The sequence below is a fragment of the Myxocyprinus asiaticus genome, chromosome 21 (genome assembly GCF_019703515.2).
Source record: "Myxocyprinus asiaticus isolate MX2 ecotype Aquarium Trade chromosome 21, UBuf_Myxa_2, whole genome shotgun sequence".
Classification (NCBI taxonomy): Eukaryota; Metazoa; Chordata; class Actinopteri; order Cypriniformes; family Catostomidae; genus Myxocyprinus; species Myxocyprinus asiaticus.
Window position 1 is genome coordinate 16,470,458 of NC_059364.1, and position 19,781 is coordinate 16,490,238.

A 19,781-nucleotide genomic window follows, 5' to 3' on the forward strand; every position below is an offset into this window, starting at 1 on the left:
GTCATGCAGAGACTTCTGGAAACACCCAATTATTGTTTTTCGCTTTAATTTTAATTGTTCACCTTAAAAATACATGTATTGTCCTGTTAAACATAATATAATTCTTTGACATTAACTGTGAGTTAAATCATAAATTTTACTTTTTTTAATTTCACTGTATTGTACTGTAAAATTACATGTTATGTAACTACCAGTTACCAGTTAAAATATTAAAATAACTAATCATGATTAACCTCTCGTGGCAGAAGGGTAATTGAAAATTAAGGTTGTCTGAGGAGGTAAAAATTAGAATGTTTTTTTTTATCTAGTTTAAAAAGCATGTGTCAGGTTCGTAGAAATGTAATCTTTGTGTACAATTTGGTTTCATTCATATATATATATATATATATATATATATCTTTTTTTTTTTACTTAAAGGGGTCTTCTCTGTTTTACGCTTTGTTTGTCACATGACATCAAAACGGCAACCTACATGTTGGTTACACTAAATTACAGATTTGGTGGACAAAAGTGTATTTCAAATAGTAATATTTTAAACGTTTTAAGAAATAATTATGAAATATTACTCTGCAGTACTCATGCCATCATTTGATTCTTAATGAATTTAAATTTGAATGAAATTTTGATATCTTTTTTTTACTGTCTCATGCGTTTATATCTCATGACATTTTTTACTTAAAGCCCCAGAATTATTTTTTAAATGACCTTGAGCTCAGCAATTAAAATATGTTCCTCATTGAAGAGGTGTATTCAAGCAAATATTTTGTGTAAATTGCATTTTTAATGCATTTTTGAAAAACTTTATAGATTCGGAAAAAGTTTTTGTGTCACGTCATTGATCCAGAATATACTGTATGCGCTAATTGTTATATCGGTTTTCCATCCACTGAATCAACTGTTTTTTTGGTTCTTTGTATGTTTTCTTTTGTGTGTGTGTGTGTGTGTGTGACTTCAATAATATTAATGAATATGCAAAATGTCACCTACTATAATATGGGTTAGGTATAAAGAAAACATGTCTTGTTTGATGTTGATAATGGGGGGGGGGGGGGGGGGCACTTTATTGATGTGGCTGTGGAGGTACATAAGACAAAATAGGTTGGGATACACAGGCATACAGAACCGTTTCTGAGAAGATTCACAATTTGAAAAGTGAGACCTGGGTGACTCCTTAACAGACATTTCTGGAGTTTCCTTTTTAACCTCCAAAGAAAGATTGGATGATTGAAAATTATTAGGAGGTCTGCCCATAAGAGAGAGAGAGAGAGAGAGAGAGACAGAGAGAGAGAGAGAGAGAGAGAGTAAAAAAAAGCTGGACCACTCCAGCAGATGGTGGTCAGGCTTCTGAAGTGTATTCCATTTTAAACAGGTAATGGACTGTGAAATGAATACACAGTAAGCATTTTTTCTGAATGTGAAGACATTTCATTCAACATATGGAAAAGGAAATGAGTGTGTACATGTGTGTTGGCCTCTCCCACACACCCGCTTGCTCTACAGCATCTGTCAGCATGTGTGCGAAGTGTATTATGTTAGTTAATCACTTTTAGCCTTTGACACTTACATTCCCTTGAAAATGAAATATTGTTTTTAAAGCAAATGCCACAAGATTAATTTAATTACACTTTGTGTGTGTATGAGTATGTTTTCTCTTAGGTGAGTTAAGAATAAAAGATCACTGGTCCTCACAAATGTTAGGCTAACACATATTGTTGCTTAGGGCCATATGCATCTCACACCTCTCTATCTCTTTTCTTTGCCCTCACCAAGCTCAATTTCCATTTAATTAGGGGCTGAAAGTTGTTAGCGCTCACTGTGAATTGCACACACACATGTGAAATGGTTACTGATGACTAATGCTTTCTCTTTCTTTACGGCCGTGTCAGTTCTGCAGCTTTGCTGTCTGCTGGCATTATTTCAGTGTGTGATCCACAGTGTGTGTGAGGCATTTCATAATGCCATGTTACCCGGGTGGCTTGGCTCTAATTAAGAGCACAAATCGTGTCTCTAGAGGTGAAACACTTGTATGGATCCTGTAGTTATTTGACTGATTGTGACAAATATGCTGGTGTTGTTGCTTTAAACACATGTGAACACTTTAGGAAAGATGATTTCTCCTCTTGTGAATATTCTTTGCTTTGTTCTTCGAAACTTTTTCAAAGGCAGTAAACACCATACTTGTAAATGGTGTATTGTCAAGCCTCTAAAAAGGACAAAACACCATAAAAGAACAGTAAAAGTAGTCCATTATGACTTGTGAGGTATATTTTAAGTCTTCTGAATCCATGTGATAGCTTAAAAGAGGAATACCAAAAAGTCTATATCTTCCCCTCTGCTGTAGCTCTCAAATATCATTGACCATTCTGTATATTCAAACTGCCGTTGGGGTATGACACATACAAGCACAAATAGAGTTTGGCATCAATGACATCAAACCATGTTTTAATCTGAACACTGATGCAAATGAGATTGGAGGGGAAGATTATCAGTGAATACTGACTAAAAGTTTAGTGTGTTACTCACACAATGCTATATTTCCAAGTCTGTGAATGTAGCACAAAAGTCATATGGACTACTTTTATGTTTTTTTTTTTTTTTTTTTGTACTTTTTTAGCTTAACTGACATTGTCACTATAAGCAGTCCTTGTATGGAATAGATCTGCTTTCAAGATTCTTCAAAATTTCTCCTAAAAAAAGAAAAAAAGAAAACAGCATTATTGTAGATGAGGATGAGTAAATAATGACAAATTTTTTTTTAGTTTTTTTTTTTTTTTGGGTGAACTACAACAGAGTATCTCTAGTTTTATTTTCAGACTGACAAGCAGTTGGATTCATTGCAGGAGATTCTTAGAAAATAAAATTTGTAGTGCAAGCATTCATCTTATCCATGACAGACTTCTGACAATGCTTTTAAGCCTAATTTCGCAAACTTGCATGTTTCTCTCTCTATATTTCTTCTCAGTGCTCTGGTTATATAAATGCATGCTTTCAGAAAGCCACAGAGAGATGCATTAGCAAGCAGCCAGAGCAATAGAAAAAACAAAGAAAAGGCATTTGGTTTTTATAAGTGTTTTGGTGATTAGGACAGCAAAGACACTAATCAAGTGTCACACAGTGTAACCGAATTAAATTGATTTTGGAGGAAAAATTAAGGAAAATCTAATGAAATAGTACATTTGGTTAGGGCTAAATAGTTTCAGTGAGTAAAGATCTCATTCTCTCATTCAATCTTAAATTATCTGTATGCTTTTGTGAAATCTTTATAATGAGTATATATCACTCAATTAATTTTGTCCCTAAACTTTTTGAAAGTTAGATCAAAATGAACCAAATTAGTGTTTAGCATAAAAGTGTAATGCTATCACTTATATACAACCAAGTGACTAGCTTTCCACACATTACTGAAGCAATGCAAGCAGCTTTGCATGAAAAACACTTGCAAACAGAGTATTTTGAATACATCAGCTGTGGAGCCTCTTGTGGAGCTTAGCTGCCTAAAGCATTTTAAAGGGGTCATGACATGAGGAATTCAATTTTCCTTTTCAATTGTACTATAAAAACATACTGTAAGTTTCTGAACTGAAAACGTCCTCCTCAATAGAAAAAGAGCATTTATTTAAACCAAGCTGCAAAAACAGCTCGAATATGTGGAACTTGTGACATCACAAGGACGAAATACATCTACATATGACTACCTCTTCAGCAAGACATCAATGCTTATTTTTGTCATTGCACCCTTGGCCTTGCCCACTGCCACTCAGTCACTCAGGTGAAGAGGAGAGAGATGGGCCTGTCATGGGAGATTCATCCAAAGGGTACTTACACAGGACACCTTCATGTGCCTATCTGGACTGAAATGTTTTTCTACATAAACATTCACTAGAATGAACTGCTTTGACCGTTATCATGCATCTCCCACTGCTTTTAAAAGACGCAATTGTAACCGTTTGCTTCTTCACTCTGCGTTGTGTTGTTTTACGTGTAAATGGAGTGCTGAAAGAAGGAGACTGGACTACGGCACGCTGGGTCTGCATAAAGAATATATTTTTGTACAAATCGTCACTGCAGCTTCAGCTCACATCAGTTAATACTCTTCCTTTCGTGAGAGAGAAGAGCAAAAGAAAACAGTACATGCAAACGCATACATCGCAACATACATGTAACAGCAAAATATTTATGTATGTTAAACATATGGTGATCAACTACCATTAGCACAATGCATCAAAAAGAACAATATATTTTCAAGAAAGAAAGAAAAACAATATAAACCACCAATACATACCTGCATAAAGAATATATTTTTGTACAAATGGTCACTGCAGCTTCAGCTCACATCATTTAATACTGTAAACAAAAATATAAGTCTTAATGCGTACAATTTTGGATCAATAAGATATAAAATACTTGTTTTGATCTGATAATTTAATAACCTCTGTGGCAGCGGGGGCGTGGTCAAGCATCTCTCCGGAGAGAGAGAAAGCAGTAAGGGCGCTTACACCTGAGCTAAATTATGTCTCTAATTTCAGTGAGCACGAGGAGAGCGGCATAAATAGAGCCACACTGCAAGTAGAAGAGAGAGAGCCTGGGCACCACAAACCTGATTAAGAAGCAAAGAAGTTTTCATAGTATACATGATGAGAGTTTATTTTTATGAAACGGTGTGAGACTATAGATTAATTTAGTGAATAAAGTAAAGACTCTGAGACTGCAATTGTACTACAGAGAGAAAATAAACCCTTACCTGAACCAGGAAAGCTGCTTCTCGCCTCCTCTTTACAACCTCATTTTAATCTCCCTTGCTAGAGGCAGTATGTTCTCCGTGTACAATAGAAACCAACACAAAGAAAGATTAAATAAACTAAATAATTAAATATAATATGTGTTCCCTATCTGTCACTCACTCAACGTTGTGTCGATGTAGTGACACTAGGGGTCACTCTTGGGAGCCCGAGACACCTCTGGTCTTTGATAAAAGGCCAATGAAAATTGGCGAGTGGTATTTGCATGACATACGGGTACAAAAAGAGCTGGTATGCAACCACTCATTCAGATTTTCTCTTCGGAGCCGAACGGTCATGCTCATTGAGCTGAATACTACTGTTCATTCACCTCTGCTAGATCTGACGGTGCATTTCAGCGGCTTCTCCCTCCTCTGCACTGGTGCACTGTAGAGAACGCCCCTGGGCGCTTCGGCAGAAAAACAAGAGATTATATTTTCTGAAAGAGCTTTTCCTCCTCTAAAAGAGTATATATTTCTCTAAAAGAGCGGCACACACGGAACGTCTTTTTAAAGACACGTCTTTTTAAAGATGCCTTTCCAATTGTGTGTTATTCCTGGTTGCGGTCGTTATCTCTCAACTTCGGATGGTCATGATCGCTGTCTTTCGTGTCTGGGCGCGACCCACCGGAGGCAGTGTTTGTGGATGGTTCATGTTCTCACTGTGAGAACATGACCATGGCAACCCAGCGGCTCCCTGCCTTGGTCCTTCTACCTACGGGTATGAGGCCAGCGCGGCTAGCACTGGGGGCGATTTGGGGACCCCAATGGGATCATCTCCTCTGGGTATCCCCCCACGGACCTCCCATTCCCCAGCACGCTCGTCTGCCCCAATCGGGATTCCGGATGAGTTCGCCGGCTCGTCTCACGGTGAGTCTGGCTTCTTGTTCGGAGCCCGCAAAGTTGATGAGCTCTCGAGCGCAGCATCGGAGAGCGGGCTTGTCCAGTCGGACGTCGGACTCAGCTGGGCTTCCCCCTTCGGGGACGACTGCCCAGTCACAGGCCGATGCCGAAAAGACGGACATGCTTTCCTGGGCGGCCACGAGCGTCGGGTTAGAGTGGAACCCTCCACTCTCCCCTGAACCCTCGCGGCTTGATGATTGGTTCCTGGGCTCGCGGCACCGCTCAAAACATCCACGCCCCACTCCAGTGCCATTCTTCCCAGAAGTGCACGAGGAGCTGACGAAGTCGTGGGAGGCACCTTTTACTGCCCAGCCCCGATTCCGCAGGTCCCCCACTCTCACTACCCTCGATGGCGGGGCGGCCAGGGGCTATACAGCGTTCCCCTGGTGGATAAGGCGCTCGTGGTGCACCTATGCCCACAGAGCGCCGCCGCCTGGCGCGGATGCCCTAAGCTCCCATCCAAGCCCTGTAGGCTCACGTCATCCTTGATGGCTAAAGCCTACAGCGCTGCTGGACAAGCCACCTCTGCCCTGCATGCCATGGCTCTCCTGCAGGTCCACCAAGCCAAGGCGTTGAAAGAACTGCACGAGGGTAGTTCCACCTCAGATTTGATGCAGGAACTGCGCTCAGTGACTGACCTCACTCTCATCACGCCGGTCTGTCACCGTCTTTTCAGCCCTTGGACCGACCTTTCATTTCTACAGGCAGGTGTTCCTCTAGAACTGGTCTCCAGGCGTGTTGTGGTCACGACAGACGCCTCCAAAATGGGCTGGGGTGCTGTTTGCAATGGGCACACAGCCGCCGGCCTCTGGATGGGTCCGCGACTGCATTGGCACATCAGCTGCCTCGAGTTGTTGGCAATTCTGCTTGCCCTGCGGAGGTTCCGGCCGTTGATCCAGGGCAAGCACGTGTTAGTTCGGACAGACAACATGGCAACGGTAGCATATGTCAACCGCCAAGGTGGTCTGCGCTCTCGTTGTATGTCGCAACTCGCCAGCCGTCTCCTCCTCTGGAATCAGCAGCACTTCAAGTCACTGCGAGCCACTCACATCCCGGGCAACCTCAACACTACAGCGGACGTGCTGTCATGGCAGGTTAACCTCAGGGGAGAGTGGAGACTCCACCCTCAGGTGGTCCAGCTGATTTGGAGTCGATTCGGATGGGCACAGGTGGACCTGTTCGCCTCCCAAGAATTCTCCCCCTGCCCACTCTGGTACGCCCTCACCGAGGCTCCCCTCGGCATAGACATGCTGGCACACAGCTGGCCCCCTGGCCTATGCAAATATGCGTTTCCCCCAGTGAGCCTGCTTGCACAGACCCTGTGCAAGGTCAGGGAGGACGAGGAGCAGGTTGTCCTGGTAGCACCCTACTGGCCCACCCAGACATGGTTCTCGGACCTCACGCTCCTCGCGAAAGCTCCCCCCTGGTGAATTCCCCTGAGGAAGGACCTTCTTTCTCAGGGATGGGGCACCCTCTGGCACCCGCGACCAGACCTCTGGAATCTCCATGTCTGGCCCCTGTGTCTACCATGATCTCTCAGGCTAGGGCCCCCTCTATGAGGCGCCTGTATGCCTTTAAGTGGCGTCTGTTCGCTAAGTGGTGTTCTTCCCGATGTGAAGACCCCCAGAGATTCACAGTCGGATCAGTGCTTTCCTTCCTGCAGGAGAGGTTGGAAGGGAGGCTGTCCCCTTCCACCATGAAGGTGTACGTTGCCACCATAGCAGCCCACCACAATGCAGTCGACGGTAAGTCCTTAGGGAAGCACGACCTGATCATCAGGTTCCTAAGAGGCGCCAGGAGGCTGAATCCCTCCAGACCGTGCCTCGTTCCCTCATGGGACCTTTCTGTAGTTCTTCAGGGTCTACAGAGAGCCCCCTTTGAGCCTTTGCAGTCAGCCGAGCTTAAGGCACTCTCCCTCCTGAATGCGCTCACTTCCATCAAGAGGGTAGGTGACATGCAAGCGTTCTCTGTCAGTGAAACGTGCCTGGAGTTCGGTCCAGTTACTCTCACGTGATCCTGAGACCCCGACCGGGCTATGTGCCCAAGGTTCCCACCACCCCTTTTAGGGACCAGGTGGTGGACCTGCAAGCGCTGCCCCAGGAGGAGGCAGACCCAGCCCTGTTGTTGCTGTGTCTGGTGCACGCTTTACGCATCTATTTGGATCGCACGCAGAGCTTTAGAATCTCTGAGCAGCTCTTTGTCTGCTTTGGTGCACAGCGGAAAGGAAGCGCTGTCTCCAAGCAGAGGATCGCCCACTGGCTCATTGACGCCATAACTATGGCATATCTCGCCCAGAACATGCTGCCCCCGGTAGGGCTACGAGCCCATTCTACCAGGGGTGTAGCGGCTTCCTGGGCCCTGGCCAGTGGTGCCTCTCTAACAGACATTTGCAGAGCAGCGGGCTGGGCAACACCAAACACCTTTGCAAGGTTCTACAACCTCCGGGTGGAACCGGATTCGTCCCAGGTAGTGGCACGCAACACAAGCGGATAAGCCCGGGATAGCCGGCCGGGTGTATCGCTTGCACATAGCGCCTTTCACCTCCTTTTGAGCTGAAAACGTGCGCCATTAATTCCCAGTAGTGTTCACAAGTTTGTTCCCTGGTTGACTTCCTTGGAGCCCTGTGGCAGTCGAGTTTTCGGAAAGATTCGCTGCTGGCCCAGTACACGTGCTAACTAAGAGTCCTGTTCTGGGGTAGGTGCTCCGCATGTGGCGGTTCCCTGTAAGACTGACCCCATGCAATATATATATCTTCTGCAAATTTGTTTCCCTGTTGGCAAACTGCGTCTTCCTTGGGCAGAGCCCCTCTGCCCCAGTCTCCATGTTTGTAGTAACATTGGGCAGGATCTACCTTGAAGACTGTCCACATGGTGGAAAGACCATGTGATGTATCCTTCCACTTAAATATCCCCCCCTCTCTTTGGGCGAGTTGTGGTCTCCGCTGTGTCTTCCCCTTGGAAGGGACACCCCCCGACTAGACCTGGCGGCCCAGTCAGATAATCCCCCTTCTTTTTTAGGGAGTGGAAAAAAGAGAAGGGGAAAAGAGGCCACGACTGGCTAAAGCCTGTCTCTATCTCTTGGGTAGTCGACTTGTCCCCAAAAAGGGCCGTTCGACACTTCATAACTATGTTGGGGGACGTTACATGTCGACCTGGTGTGCTGGCTATGAGGCACAAAGTAGTCTGCCCACCACACACTGCCAGTTCACATAACACGGTTCAGCCAATTGTGGCGTTTTGTATAGGGACCCCTCGTGTCACTACATCGACACAACGTCGAGTGAGTAACAGATAGGGAACGTCATGGTTACTTGTGTAACCTCCGTTCCCTGATGGAGGGAACGAGACGTTGTGTCCCTCCTGCCACAATGCTGAACTACCCGGTGAAATGGCCGGACCTTATATCGGCTCCTCTGCATAAAACCTGAATAAGTGGTTGCATACCAGCTCCTTTATACCCGTATGTCCGGGGGAGTGGCATGCAAATACCACTCGCCAATTTTCATTGGCCTTTTATCAAAGACCAGAGGTGTCTCGGGCTCCCAAGAGTGACCCCTAGTGTCACTACATCGACACAACGTCTCATTCCCTCCATCTGGGAACGGAGGTTACACAAGTAACCATGACGATATGTGTGTAGTGAATTGTTATTTAACAATACTTGACTTCAAAACTTGAGCATAAGGGACATACCTCTTCCTTTCGGGAGAGAGAAGAGCAAAAGACCGCAAAAAGAACGTAACAATTGATATGGCTACCTGGACTAAACCACTTTGTTTCAACTGGTGGGGGAGAAGGACTAAACCATTATACTTCACAGACCCTTTTTATGATTAAACATATTTATGAACAAGAACAATAGAAACTGCATAATTCGCATGAGAAAAATATTAATTGGCAAAAATAATAAAATAAAATAAAATCTAGTGAAGTAACATTATCGGCCCTGTTACACAATGTCAAGTTATAATTCTAAAAAGGTTCCCCCATTCTGTTTCATCTTGCTGTTTGCTGTCTTGCTATTGTGCTGTTTTGAAAGTGTCCTGGACCATTATTGCACACATCTATGCTTTTTTTAAATTGTTGGTCTTTTGTAAACATGCACTACATGGACGTCTTTGATCATTTTGATGCACTTCCGGCGATGTGCGCTGCGTTTCAAGAGTGGTACAAGTGCAACTTTTTAAAAAACGCATCTCATTCTGCTGCTGCCACTGACTGGGAGAAATGCATACAGTCCTGTGTGTAAACAAACCGGAAAATTGTGAGATGTCGTTCTGGTGAAGACCAGCGTCTCTGCTTTGGCCTGTTGAAGCCGTTTGAAGCACCCAGCATCACCCTGCATTGTATTACGTTTGTGTATTCAGAAGATTTCAGTGTGGATTGCTTGTGAAACAGTCACAATATGATTCAAGCTTTGCAAAGGAACTTTTATTGAAAGGTGGGATGGATAAAATTGGATATTGAACTACAAAACAGTAAGTAACTAATTCCATTCACGATTGTTTCAAATATCATGACTGTTTGATAGTTTATTCTGTACTTAATTAAACAATTTGATACATTCAGGTGAAATGTGTTGGGTGTATGTTATGTGTTAACCCTGAAATGTAGTTTTATAATGTTGTGTGTAGTTTGTTAATTTTCTTCGGATTGAGTTTCAAATATGGCTGTATTGGAAGGGCTACGCAATGTTAGCCAATCACAACAGTGGCCATTTACATTGAAGTCTTAAAGGGCCAGACAGCTTAAAACTGAGTGTTTCAGACAGCGGGCCAGAGACAGGGTGGAAAATTATTATATATGACTAAATTATGACTGTTGTGGTGCAAAGTAACAAAAACAAAACTAACATTATAAGTGGACCTCAGGGAAGACAATAAAATGATAAGAAAAGAGGATATCATGACCCCTTTAAAGCATCAAAGGCATGTTTATTTATGTGAAGGCTGTTCCAAAAAAAGCCTAGTCTCGCACCCCTCCCCTGTTCTGATCTTCACTTCACACACACCAACACCTCCTGGAACCCCCCTCCTCCCCACTCTTGCTACTCCACCTGCACTTATGGTCTGTGAGGAGGATGTGTGCTGGGTATTTCGGAAACAAAAGACTAGGAAAGCTTCAGGCCCAGATGGGTTTCACCTGCCTGTCTGAAAGTCTGGCCCCCATCTTCACACAGATCTTCAATAGATCACTGGAGCAGTGTGAAGTTCCCTGCTGCTTCAAATGCTCTACCATTATTCTGGTCCCCAAAAAAGACAAAATCACAGGACTTAATGACTACAGACCTGTCACTCTCATGTCTGTGGTCATGGAGTCATTTGAGAGTCTGGTTTGGCCTACCTGAAAGACATCACTGGACTCCTGCTAGACCCCTTTCAGTGTGCTTACCGAGCAAACAGTCTGTGGATAATGCTGTCAACATGGGACTGCATTATATCCTGCAACATCTCGACAGACCTGGGACTTATGCAAGGATCCTATTTGTGGACTTCAGTTCAGCCTTCAATACCATCATGCCTGATCTTCTCTCAATCAAACTGACCCTGCTCTCCATGCCCACCCCAATCTGTTGATGGATCACCAGCTTTCTGACAGATAGGCAGCATCTATTGAGACTGGGAAAACTCACATCCGGGACCCTCACTATTAGCACTGGTGCTCCTCAGGGATGCGTTCTCTCTCCACTGCTCTTCTCCCTGTACACGAATGACTGCACTGCAAAGGACCCCTCTGTCAAGCTCCTGAAGTTTGCAGACAACACCATGGTCATCAACATCATCTGCGACGGTGATGAGTCTGCATACAGATGGGAGGTTGAACAACTGGCTGTCTGGTGCAGTCACAACAACCTTGAGCTGAACACGCTCAAAACAGTGGAGATGATAGTGGACTTCAGGAGAAATCCCCCTGCAATACCCCCCACCCATCCTGAACAGCAGTGTGGCAGCAGTTGAGTCATTCAGGTTCCTGGGCTCTACCATCTCTCAGGACCTGAAGTGGGACACCCACATAGACTCCATTGTGAAGAAGGCTCAGCAGAGGTTGTACTTCCTTCGCCAGCTGAGGAAGTTCAACCTGCCACAGGAGCTGCTGACACAGTTCTACTTGGCCAACATTGAGTCTGTCCTGTGTACATCTATAACTGTCTGGTTTGGTTCAGCCACCAAACCAGGCAGAAGAAAACTACAACACACAGTTAGGACTGTTGAGAGGATTATTGGTGACCCCCTGCCCACCCTCCAAGACCTGTATGTCTCCAGATTGAGGGAATGTTTAGGTAGAATTACTCAGGACCCCAAACTCCCTGCCCACTCTCTCACTGAACTGTTGCCCTTTGGCCGGTGCTAAAGAGCACTGAGCACCAGGACATCCAGGCACAAGAACAGTTTTTACCCTCAGGCCATTTTCCACATGAACAATTAAACTGCCTTCAGGACTCCCCCATAGTGCAATAATGTAAATAAATATATCATAAACATATGTAAATTCACATATTAAATTAAATAACTGTACATACCCCTTCCTTGCACATGTACATATGCCATTCTTTGTTATATGTCCTATTATATGTATATCTATTTATACTCTTACCTTGTTTTATATTCTGTGTCTCACTGTAATGTTCTGTGTGCACTTGTTTCTCCTATCACCAAAAAAAAAAAAAAAAAAAAAAAATTCCTTGTGTACATGAAAACACTTGACAATAAATCTCATTCTGATTCTGATTCTGAAAAGGTAGGCAGCATAGTTATGCATAATTACTAATTCTAATATACCTTCTTTTGTCCAAAATCGAAGACAGGAAAAGTGGAGAAAAGCAGAAAAACTTTACATTATTTGGCAAAAAAATAAAAAAAATGTGAGCATTATCATGCTTGGCTGCAGAATCTCATGAAGCGTGACATCACAATGTCAGTGTGTTTTGTTTCTGTATCTTTCCTGGTAGTCAGAGTGAGTCACAGGGAAATGATGGTTCATCGGGCCAAGCTAGATTAGAGAGTTCTGTTTCTGTTTCATTCAGACCCTTAAACAGACCCAAGCCCACTGGACTTTAAGGCTTATGTATACATACAAACATACGCAAACAAACTAAATACCGAACATGTCTAACCAAATTGGATATGTAGCTAATGGCCCTCTTCTCCCTGAGCGATGCTGTGCTGGTGGACAAGCAGCTCTATAAATCAGACTTTAACCTTCAAGAAAAAACCTGCTGATGGCCCACAGAACGGCTGCTCTGCACTTGCTCTAGGCATGTTATCTACATAGAGCTGCTCTTATAGAGATGCATGTACTTGTGTGTGTGTGTGTGTGTGTGTGTGTGATTCCATCACATTTCTACAACATCTATTTTACTTTATTTAGATAAGATTCTATGCTGTAGTAGCTTTATATCTGTTTTGCAGTTTTGGATGACAGTGTGGATGGCATGTACTGTCACTATGAGTTTGTGTCTGGATGTTGGTGATGCATTGTGTTTGTCTTAAATTAATCAATAAATGTGATAAAGCACTTAAGGCTGCTGAAGCTGTCAGCTGTTTCCAAAACCACACAGATCAGTGCCATACGTGTCGTATGCATTCGATCAAAATTCATTGAGTTAACATAGTTTATTTTACCATATTAATGTAGGACATTTATGTGTGTTAGGAATTAAATTAACTGTTTGCATGTCTACCCCATTATATGTAGGGAAATTTGGTAGTATAAATGCACATTTTATGGACTAAAGTGTCCGCAGTGGCGAATTCTCAGGGCCAGCAAAGCCTTCTCTGCTGGCGTAACATGCCAAATAAATAAATATTTTTCATCCTTTCATTCTCAATCACCTTTTTGCCTATGTATTTTTAATCGCTTTCCACTCATAATTAATCTACAAACAAATAGAGAAAAATGAAAAGTTTATCCAATCAGAATGTATTCCTTGATGCTTATAAGCAAAGTGTGGCAACTGTTTCACAAATCGCATGCCCGAAGCCAAAGTAGTGCGTGAGTCTGAACTCCACCCCCTCAGGCCTTTAGAATTTCTTCAGAATCCCTCAACAGTGCAAATGAATGAGCAACTAAAGTCAAGTTGTCAGATTCATCAGCCAATCAGATTGATTTATTTGTTCTTGGTGGGTGTGATCTTTAGGATATGTCCCGGTCAAGGCCTTCTAGCTGGCCTTGAGTGACGCAATCACACCTTAAGTGATATACGTAATTCAAGAGCGAAAAGCGTAAGATCAAGCTGTCTGAGGAGTCAGCTGTCATCACTGCTGGTATTGCCATTGAGAAAGAGATCCTAATGGATTTAAAAACCTAAGATGTTCTGCATGACCATGTGATTGCTTAATTTATTAAACAGGAAAGGAGGACTGATTTTCACTTAAAGTAAATTGGTAAGCACTTTTTGCATTGTTATAGCAACATCAGGAGTTTTCTAAATTTAAATTAGGCTGCTTGAGCATTCAGTGTCGGATCAAGTTTTGAAAAGTAGTGCTGCATTCCATTCAACTTGGAAAGTCAGATTTTACAACTTCCTACTAGGAAAAGTGCAATGGAATACATCTTTAAATCAGAATTACAACTTGTAGGCTCGTGCAGAAATTCTCATCTCTGATTTTGCCGAGATGCAGGTGCATGATGTCACACAAACATGTCGACACTCAGGGAGATATACAAAGTATGTGATAAACATTCACTTTATTAAGTAATATCGATAAATGAGTTTGTTTCCACATTAAATTATATTAAAGCTTGTTTAACAAACGCCTGCAGAAACAGGTGTATAAATCATGGTAAATTATAGTCTCTTTTGATAATCGTACACCTGAAGCACAAATGCTAGCGCTGAAGCATTGTTTGTCAGTTGGGTTGCTAGGAGACATCTCTAATGAGAGTCAAATCCCTGCTAAGCTAACGGGAGCGTTGCGGTTACGAATATCGGGGAATGGATTGCATTTATGTTTGGAGATATCAAGTAGGAATATCCCTCATACAGCTTGAATGGAATGCAACATAACCATGTACCCTGACAAAACAAAATTTATTGCAAGCAACATTTCAATCGCAAATATTATTAGATAGATTTTTCCAGGTATTACAGACCTTCTTGGTAGATTCATATGAAAAATTATGATTGTTGAATGTCTGTTCAGGAGACAAAACAGTCATGCTGCAGTTAAAATTAGGCTTGCTTGAGCATTAAGTGTCGTTTCTGGCTTTCGTGCGTGGACGTGTTTTTAAAATGTCAAGTGGTATTACTAGTTAGCTGCGACATAATGTATGATGCCCAAAGGCATAGTGTATCTTATTCATTGTGAAACTGTGTTTTCTTAATGGCATGAATAACACTGAAGGCCTAGACTTTAAATGTACAACCCACTACTGAGTGTACGTTTACCTTCACCATAATATGTAAGGAATTTTATAATGGAATTAGCTGCATTCGACCACCATTATAAGATGGATAAATAACAAATAATGAGATTATTTGTCTGAATAAAATTCTCCACCATTAAAATCGTAATACATCTCGTATCTGCTCACAATTTCTATTGTAAGGAATTAGCATTAATAAGGGAATTATGATTAATTCACTTATTGGAGTAGTACTATTCTCATGGCTTATTGAAAATAAAATCACAAATATTTTAAATAGGCTTCGAGCTTTGGAGCATAGATCTTTGAAAAATCAAGTGACAAGAATATTTATCTAAATATACCACAGTCAAATTATCCTTGAATACAAACAAGACTTTATTGCTAATCTAACATAAAACGAACACATATACAACATGAAAACAGGTTGTGAGTGAACTGTAACAGAGTAACTTGAATGGAAATGATCTATACAGAGAAAATGAACTTTATGGAGTCTGTAGACAATACCTTGAGAACCACTGATACTTAATTCAGTCTAACTCGATTTGCAATCGTGTAACTCGAATTATATTAGAGAGACACCAGTACTTTCAGCAAAGTCTGGTGATGTACTTGCATTTCCTTGAGTTGCTTGGTTCTTTGGCTCTTTGTAGAAAGTTGTGGTTGTTCTGTCGATGTTTTGGACCTTTGTTAAGATCGTGGATAGTTTGTTGCTGGGATGATGAGGTGGGGCTTTGAAGCGAGGCCTTCAATGAGGGCGACTCCCGTCACGTGTGTGGGACCCTCGGAACTTTACATTCCGAACCTTCCAGGTCTCTACATTGTAGGGAACTTGAGGGGCACCGGAGAAGGCTATAAGCCACGAGGGCAAGAGCACGGAGGATTGAAGAGAGAGGAAGAGAGCAAGAAGAAGGAGAAGAGAACAAGCACATTTGTCCAAGGCAGGGAGACTTTGTACTGTTGTGTGATGAGGAGGAGGGCATGGCCGGGCCGTGATGGAGCATGGCCGGCGCTGAATCAGCTGATCAGTGGGAGAGCGAGATAAGGGGCAGATGTTCATTATTATTCAGAAGGGTCTCACAAGGAGAGCTTGTTCTAACTCCGTGTCTTTTATTGCCCATCACCTCTGCCATTAGGGTCTCTTTGCTGAGATTTGCCTTATGTCATGGGGTATTCCCTGATATACAGTATATAGCATGGAAGATTGGAGGTCATTGTGGCCTACAGATCTCTTTTGTTCCTAAGATGGTTGGAAAAAAACAGATGCTGCAGCCTTAGACTTGCTGGCACCAGTCTGAATTTTCTTAGCTTTTTAATGCTTAGAGGAACTTCCGGTGTTATATGCCATCTTGGTGTAATTCTGTTTTAATTCTTCTTAATTTCCTTCTGCCGGGCTACTCTGACCCTACATTAATCAAAAGTAGCTTATTTTTTAATGACTTTGTTTATTTTTTTTAAAAATAAGGAAAATTTAGCTCCTTGGTGTAGACCCTACCTTTAAAGAAAAATGGTTTTGAGAGTGAAGTTCAAATTTTTTTTAATGTGTTGAAGTTTGGTAGGAGCTTTGGATGTTACCAAAAAGACATATCCATAGAGATTTGAATGTTGATCAATTGAGGATTTGGCTTTCTGAGCTGTCAAGCGGCCCCTTGAGGAAGATTTTTTTTTTTTTAAATTACAATTTCAGTTTGTTCTCCACACAAACCTATCGGCCTGTCTCATGACTTTAGAAAACTTGAAGTATAACACATGAGTCATGTGAACAACCTTTATGGTGTATGGAGCTTGACAGCCCCAGTTTCATTGGAAAAAGCAGCTCAGACATTCTGCAATGGCTTCGTTTGTTTTCATCCACAGAAGAAAACAATGACAGGTATGACATGAGTGTGAGTAAATGACATAATTTTGTGTAAATTATCTCTGTTTATATTTTGTTGTGGACTATGTAAATATCACATTTTGGAACAAAAGAGATGGTCATATCAGTAACAGGTGGATTGATTCACTTGCTCTAACACTTTAGGGTAGCTAGGCTTGGGTGTAGCCATTAAGCTAATTGTTTTTCCAAATAATGTTTCTTAAAGTATGTTCAGATTTTGTACTAAAAAGCTACTGTGCCTCTGACTTGTATTAATCTGACTGTATGCAAATAGTCTATCCATCCATCCATCCAGTTTGTTTTACTATACTCCAGTACATATACTACCATCTTACAAATATCTTATCTTATCTTAATAATTAGTAACTATCTTTTTTATTGCGATTATTGTGTGTAATACTGGAGGGTTTGGGGTTTAGGGTGTAGTCATTGTGAACTGAGCAACAGATATATGTCACAGGGTAATGTTCACCTCAAGGTTCACCTCAAGGAGCGATGTCAGAAACTCTCTCCCTCCCTCAGTCTCTCTTACCTGAGGTTGTTGGATGTAGGCTAATTATTTGCTGTTCAGTTGTGTTTGTTCTGATGAGCATTGGTAGAAAAGTCATGAGGAATGCAACTCAAAACCCCCAAGAGATCCAAAAACACAGTGAAATTAGCATTTTCTGTCTTAGGTACTAACACAGGACTCATGCAACACCATTAGGATTCTGTCTCTGAAACACTAACACTCACCATCAAGCTGTCAACCTCATTACCACACACTGCATGTGCATTCACAGCCTAACAAATAGACCTGCCTGCGCATATCATCTAAAACATGACTGGACTTTAAGGGACTGGATTAAGACTGGATACAATTAGAGTGAACTAAAAACAGGAAGGGATCAGGCTCATCTGTGTAAACAGTTTCTCTTTAGGCTTTAGATTAAGGCCTCAGACTCTCAATAATGAAGTGAAAAAAGGCAAAGATGAATTGGCAGGATTAACACATGCCTTACAAAGACAGAAAAGATTTCTTGTCACCTTTGTCTAAGCATTGTTATTTGCTTCCTCTGTCATGCGGCAGAGAGAAAGAGACGTTTATTGAAGGTGTGAATGAGTTTATCAAAATCGACTGTTGATTGTTCAGACTGGTAAAATATGCTGCTATGTCAGAGATGAATAAAGGTCAGGACAGATTAATTAATTTCTGCAGTATCTGCCGGATAAGGCTCCTATCAGCAGCTACAGAAATATTCAAACCAGCCCATCTGGCACCAACAATCATGCCACGGTCCATACCACTGAGATCACATTTTTCCCCATTCTGATGGTTGATGTGAACATTAACTGAAGCTCCTGACCCGTATCTGCATGATGTTATGCACTGCACTGCTGCCACATGATTGGCTGATTAGATAATCGCATGGATGATTGTTGGTGCCAGACGGGCTGGTTTGAATATTTCTGTAACTGCTGATCTCCTGGGATTTTCACACACAACAGTCTCTAGAATTTACTCTGAATGGTGCCAAAAAAAAAAAAAAAATCATCCAGTGAGCGGCAGTTCTGTGGTCGGAAATGCCTTGTTGATGAGAGAGTCCAACAGAGAATGGCCAGACTGGTTCGAACTGACAAAATCTACGGTAACTCAGATAACCATTCTGTACAATTGTGGTGAGAAGAATATAATCTCAGAATGCTATTCTGAGATGTGTGCTGGCTCTGTTTTGGTGGCACAAGGGGGACCTACACAATATTAGGCAGGTGGTTTTAATGTTGTGGCTGATCGGTGTATTCTAATGTATTAACGCTTTTATAAGGAATTTACTTGAGAATCTTTTTCGGAATTCTGAGTTCTTCACTTAGCCAGCCACCATGTGGCAGTTTGCTTCCAGTGAATATCATACAAGGAGAAATGGACCTAAATTGCAAGTATACGCTCTGTATAAAGGCTTAATACATTAAAAATATAATAATAATAATAATAATAATAATAATAATAATAATAAATAATATTAATATTAAACACGGGGGCCTGCTAGCCTTTTAAATTCTTCAACATCCATGTAGTAATAAGCAGTCCGTTCCCTAACCCACACCCCCGTGCTAATGGTACAACCCACAGTGCAGACTGCAAGACACAAAAAATAGAAAAATATACAATTTGTGATGTCAATTATTCAAAAAATAATTTCTTAAATCACAATTTAGAAAAAGTAAAATTGAAGAAAATAAGAGAAAGATCATTTATCCAATTAGTAACCAGTAAAAAAGAAAAATGAAAGTTTCAAACAGTTTTCTATTTTGCATTTGCATGGGTATGTTCTGAAAAATGAATTGTAAAGTGTTACATGGACCATGCATAATCAACAAGATCTAGATAAAAAACAAAAAACAAACAAAAAAAAACATTTACACACACATAGAACATCCTGGTTACTTGCATAACCTCCGTTCCCTGACGGAGGGAACGAGACATTGTGTCGATGTAGTGACACTAGGAGTCACTCTTGAGAGCCCGAGACACCTCTGGTCTTTGATAAAAGGCCAATGAAAATTGGCGAGTGGTATTTGCATGCCACTCCCCCGGACATACAGGTATAAAAGGAGCTAGTATGCAACCACTCATTCAGGTTTTATGCTGAGGAGCCGATTTAAGGTCCGGCCATTTCAGCGGGTAGTTCAGCGTTGTGGCAGGAGGGACACAATGTCTCGATCCCTCCATCAGGGAATGGAGGTTACGCAAGTAACCAGGACATTCCCTATCTGTCACTCACTCAACGTTGTGTCGATGTAATGACACAAGGGGTCCCTATACAAAACGCTGCAACTGGCTGAACTGTGTTACGTGAACTGGCGGTGTGTGACG